The sequence below is a fragment of the Micromys minutus genome (genome assembly GCF_963924665.1).
Source record: "Micromys minutus genome assembly, chromosome: 9".
NCBI classification, from domain to species: Eukaryota; Metazoa; Chordata; class Mammalia; order Rodentia; family Muridae; genus Micromys; species Micromys minutus.
Window position 1 is genome coordinate 21,615,214 of NC_137978.1, and position 5,894 is coordinate 21,621,107.

At 43.2% G+C, this 5,894-nt stretch overlaps 1 pseudogene across 1 annotated transcript; it reads right to left on the reverse strand.

Annotated features, from left to right (window-relative positions):
* Positions 1 to 4,648: 4,648 nt before the first annotated feature.
* Positions 4,649 to 5,309, reverse strand: LOC308424240 (ras association domain-containing protein 3-like; annotated as a pseudogene). Its single transcript has one exon. The product of its transcript is annotated as a ras association domain-containing protein 3-like (transcript).
* Between the last annotated feature and the right edge of the window lie 585 nt (positions 5,310 to 5,894).

Genomic DNA, 5,894 nt, shown 5'->3' on the forward strand with positions numbered 1-5,894 from the left:
TAATTTTGTTTCATTTGATTCTGAAAGGTCCCTTTTTAGTGAATTAACATGATCTTTAAGGTTTTCATTTTTCTCAGAAACCATTTCAAATTTATGGTTTTGAAGTTCCATTGATCTTTTATATGAGTGAATTGCACACCAGATTATCAGTAGGATGTCAGAATCTGCATAAAAGTTAAATATCTTAGATTATAAATCAAGTCTCATTAAACACAGTTATTTCTAAAGTCATACTTTAACACATAAAATCATATAATAATATAATTATGAATATATAATCAATAAAAATATAAAATATATAAGTGAAGAGTTCTATTTAGAATTTCCCTATGGCACACAGTAACTAAAACACTATATAGAATAAAGAAAGAAAATTTAAAGTTACAATAGAAAAAGAGCAAGTCACAAAATAGATGTGCCCTAAGTTTACACCTGCCTTCTTAATGAAAAGTCTGAATGACAAAAGATCCTGGATGGTTGCTCTAAAAGAAGCTCTGAAATACAACAGATGTGAGCCCAAACTATTATATCCAGCAAAGCTATCACATAATCAAGTGAGAATGACAATGTTTCACATTATGAACAAACTGAAACAATGTCTGGCCTCTAATCCAACTCTACAGAAGATACTATGGGTAAACTGTAGTCTAACTACAAAATTAGCTACACCTAATAAGGCACAAGGAATTACTAATCTCAGAAGTTAATCAAAAGAGAAAAAAGTTACAACCACAAAATGACAGGAATTACAAAACACTACCCAATAATAACTCTCAATATCAACAATATCAGTAATGTTAATGCCTCAATCAAACAAAGTAGAATAACAAATTAGATTACAAAACAAAAACTAGGATTCAAGACAAGGAGTGGTGGTGCATGCCTTTTGTCCTAACACTGGGGGGAGAGGTAGACAGATATCTGTAATATTGAGGCTTGCCTGTTTTACAGAATGAGTTTCAGGACAACCAAGGCAACACAGAGAAACCTTGTCTCAAAAGAAAAAAAAACACAAAAGAAATGAAAATAGGATTTATCATCATTCTGGTGCTTCTAAGAAACATACCCTACCACCAAGGACTGAAAGCACATTAGAGTAAAAGGATGTGAACATTTATTATAAGCAAGCAACTCAAGAGCAGGCAGACAAAGCTATTATAATACTTGACAAAAGAGACATCAAATTAAAACTAATCCTATAAATGTAGTTTTTACACTTCATCAAAAAAGCATCTCTTTTTAGCATATGGGGACCTCTCGCAGAAAAGCATCACTGAACACAACATATTAGATGAATGTGTTAGGGGAGCCCAGCCCCAACTGAGATACCTATATCATAGCTCCTGCATCTATTGTTTGGAGAACATCATAAAAAAGTAGGGCAAAAATTGTAGGAGCCAGAATATTAGAAATCTGCTGGGACATAGAGAAAAATCTATTGTACAAATAGTTTTATAAAAGAGAACAATGTTATTATCAGTGGACATCCAACTATGCAAACAGAAAAATCTCATTGGTAGGAGGATCAGTAGACAAGAATCTATAGGCAACTGATGACTTTTGTGAGAGGGAAAATTAGCTTCTCCCACCAGTAACTTATTTGTTTGTCCAATATAAAATTGTCAGCCCTAAAAATATAAACACATAGCAAAAAATGACTCAAGTTGTATTTATCTATTTCTGTGGTTCTCGTGCATGTGTGTGTGTGTGTGTGTGTGTGTGTGTGTGTAAAACAATAGTGACCAAGGAGATGTAGGCTATATATTTAAGAAGAGATAAAATAATATTTGTAGAAGGAGAAACAGGATCAGTTGGAGAAAGAAAGGGAAAAAGGAAAGTGATGTAATTATATTTTAATTGAAAGGATAAAATTTTATAAAATTAACCAGAAGAAATAGGGAAACATACCACAAATTCATTAAAAGAAAAACAATTGTAGAAATTACTTGAGTTCCAGTCCATGGTTTCTACCCCACTTTTGATTATTGAGCTTCCATATTTTTAAAAACAAACCTATAACCCTTATAACAAACCTTAGGCAATATAAGAGCTGAGCAGTTACCTACCCTCCATGTTGTTAGAATCTATTTTCCTATTGATAACCATGAGTTATTATTCATTATTCATTATGTTTCATCTCAGCTGTTCTTAAGTCCAATTGACTCGCCACAGGGACATGTTTTTATAGTTCAGCTAACCTATGGCAGCTTCTCTTTCTTTTTTTTTCAATTAAAACTCCAATTTTTAATAATAGAAACGATTTTGCCATTCCAGACACAATTTCAGGGGAGAAAAAAAAATCTGCCCTATAAAAATAAAACTTAAACTCATCAACATTATAAATATAGCTTTTAACTTTAGATTCAAAATGCTTCCCTGCCCCAGCCTTCATTTAACTTTGCTCCTGTACCACCACATTCTGAAGAGAAAACAGCATCGCAGTAAAGGTGAGCTTCCCCGGGATCTGAACAACGAATTAAAAAAGGAAGATCTTTGGCCTCTGGAGCCTTTTCCTTCCTTTGTGCTCTAAACCCTGCTGCTGTAGTAACCAGTGTCTGAGAGAGAACATCAGTCTTCAGGAACCACACACCGCCTGGCAGATCTCCGATACAGTGACATTCCCGAGTCACAAAGAGTAGTGCGCACGCCATCGAGTGAGGTTTGGATGAACACAGAGGGCGCTGCTTCATACGGTCTACTTCAAGTAAAAAAAAAAAAAAAAAAAAAAAAAGATTCACAGATACCTCTCAGCTGCTACTTTAGGTTCTGACAGCGTCTTGATCTGAGAAACTGACGCTCCGCAAACACTAAGCACACCGGGAGGAGTCATTAGAAGTCCAGGTGGCTGGTGGCAGCACACACGAAACCCAAGCCACAGTCTTAATGGCAAAACCGGTACAAGAACCATGAAGGCATTTCCTGATTGACAAAGGCAGCGTGTTGGATGACAATGTCTCTAAACCTCACTGATGCACGGAAAAGAAATCACATGCAAAATTAAACAAGGTGTGCCATCCATATTTCATAGCTAGCTCTACCTTTTTTTCCCAACACTTCCTAACAGCTTAGAAGATCCGATTGTCTCAGGAGCTCTTGGAGGAGCGTCACCCACACCTGCATCTGCCTCCCACGGGGCGACATTCTCTGACAAGTCAGGAGGGAAAAGTCACCTCGAAGGGGACAGATTCTTCATCAAAGGCACGGTTCTCAGAAAGGCAAAGAGCTGGAGCACCTTGGAATTTCCAAAAGATTCCATCAGGTGTCATCGTGTTAACAATTCCTTGGGAATTTATAAACAACAAAATCTATCTAGACTAGAAACAGACCGACTGTCAGCCCCTACCCCACCCCCAGAAGCACGGAGCACCGTCCCCTCCGTTTGTAAGCTGCTGCAGGAAATGAGGCCTATTGCACACGAGTCTCTTTGGTTGGAAGGGACATGACACTTGTGTTAAAATAGTTCCATAATGAACGCCTGTCGTGCAGTCGGCTGGGTGTGGACTTTCCTCCCTTGGGGCCCTTGGTTAGGTCTCTTAAGAGGCAAGGATGCGGTAGGGCCCAGCCTTTAGTGAACATCCCTGTCTTCTACTTTGTGAGAACAATTTTGGAGAGTGATGTGGGGCTGGAGGGGGGCAAAATGGTGAGGGGGCAGGGAAGAGGAAGGGCGGGGCAAATGAAAGAGGGTGCTTGTCACAAAGTGTGCTGTGAGCGCTGGCCTTGCTGCATCTTCTAGGTAACAGCTGAGGGGAAGCAGCTGCCCTTACCAAACTCCTTTTAACTCTGAGAGCAACCTCCTGGAGGGAAGGGGGACCCTACATTAACAGGAATCAGCACATGGTCAGGCCCCACCTACAGAGAAGCTAAACTCGCCAGCAGGTCAGGTCCAGCTGAGGCGAGCCTACCTACAGACACCTTGGTCAAGGTTAAATCCTCTGCAGGGCGACCACAGCTCATGGACCCCTCCTTTGGGCTGAGCTCCTAACTCTTTGGCTCTGACCCCACATTTTACCACTAGCAAATTAAACAATCTTTAACTGAGCTCAACATCGACCCTGAATGCTTTTAGCTCCTTTACAGACAAACACGCCTTTCTCCTCTAACACTAACTTAGAAGCCATGCTAACTCCCCGAGCCCTGGGCCCTCGCCTCCCTCTGCCTTCCCGACATGCTTTTTACTTTCTTCGTCAAAACGCCTCCACAATCTTTTCCCAATCCCCCAGAGTTGCTAAATTCCCCGGTCTTTCAGTTCATGTGGGCAGACTGCTCTAACAGAAGAAACTAAGCAGGCAGTTTCACCACAGGACAAATAGAGATTGCTTGTTAAAGCCTGAAAGCTCACCTCCGAGTCCCGAAGCTTACCAAAATCACATCGTTAAAGTAACCAGAAGAAAACAGGGAGCATCAACCCAGAGTCCATGCGTCCAAGGACTCCAGGATGCGCATGATGCCCACCGGCTCACAACTTGCAAGAGGTAACATCGCCTTGCCAGAACAGAACAAGCTAGCAGAGTCCTTGGTGCCAGTCCGTGAGGTGCAGGATGCTGTGTGACCAGGCTTTGAGAACTGTGTCTACAGAGAAGAGAGGCGATCCATGCGGCTTTCTCATGCGTCCCCGAGCTGTGCCTTCCTGGCAGGAGAGCCCTCTGCCTTAGCCGGGCTTCCACACCTCGCCCAGGGCTTCCTCCAGCTTCTGCCTGTAGGCTGTGTAGCGCCGCTTCAGGCTCTGCATCAGCATCTTCCTTGTCCAAGATGCGCAAGAAGTTCTGCAGCTCCGGTAAGCTGAAGGCTTCCCACTCTCCAATTTCGTGTTCTCGGAGAACAAAACTAAGCGTGTCGGTTCTGGGCCCTGCTACCAAACGCAGGTATAGCGGGTGCTCCCGGTCAGAGAGTTTGGAGGCACACACTTGGTCTTCCCTGTGACAACGTTTATAAAGCGCGAACTTGGCGGGACTGTCAAGTCACCAGAAACTTCTTGAGCAGAGCGTCGATCACCTCCCCCACGGTGTTTGTGCTGCTGATGTGAAGTGTGTTCACGCAGCCCCTGCTGCTGGGGTGGGGAGGGGTCTGGGCAGGTTTGCAGAGTTCCATCTGCACCTTAATGAAGCCAGTGTAAATCCCGTCTGAGTTTAAGGTCATCTTCAGCTTGTCTGTGACGGCTGAATTGTATTTATGAACTTTCTCTTTGATTTCCTCCTTGCTGAGGTAATTGTGTGTTTCCTTTTCCTTCTCCATATCCCGCTGACCCGAACGGGACTTGCCCGGAGGCGCTCTCCTGAAGAAGGAGGTCCTGGCGGTGAAGAAAAAGTCCTCCGCGTCCTCGAGGTTGCTGTAGCCGCTGCTCGTGCTGCTGGTCTGGTGGCGCGCAGGGGGCCTCCCGGGGGCGCAGGCGGCCAGAACCGGATGCGGAGCCCGACCGCCCGGTGAGGTTCCCGGCGCGCGGCCCCGAGCCGCCGGCCGGCCGTCCCGCTGCAGCTGCCGCTCAAGCCGCCGTCTGGTCCCCCAGCTTCTCTTTCTCTCTCCTGCATGTTCCTATTCTCCGATTGCTCAAACACCTAGCTTGGGGAAACCTAGATCCAACTATGTCTCCACTGCCCAGCTATTGGTTGTTGGCATCTTGATTCACCAATCAGAAATAACTTGGAGCCGGGTCACAGGAGCTACATCTAGAAACTCTAGATCTTGGGGGCCTGCACTTAGCATTACAATTAACAGTAAAAGACAAACCTTAACAATTCTCCCTTTTAGACCAGTAAAGGGCTCTTTTCCCTCTGATATAAATTGAATACAGTTATAACAATTATGTATAATATAACAATATATATTATGAGGTATAATACATATTTATAACACCCAGTCTATTATGTGGCAATATAGATAAATTATTTTATCCTTTA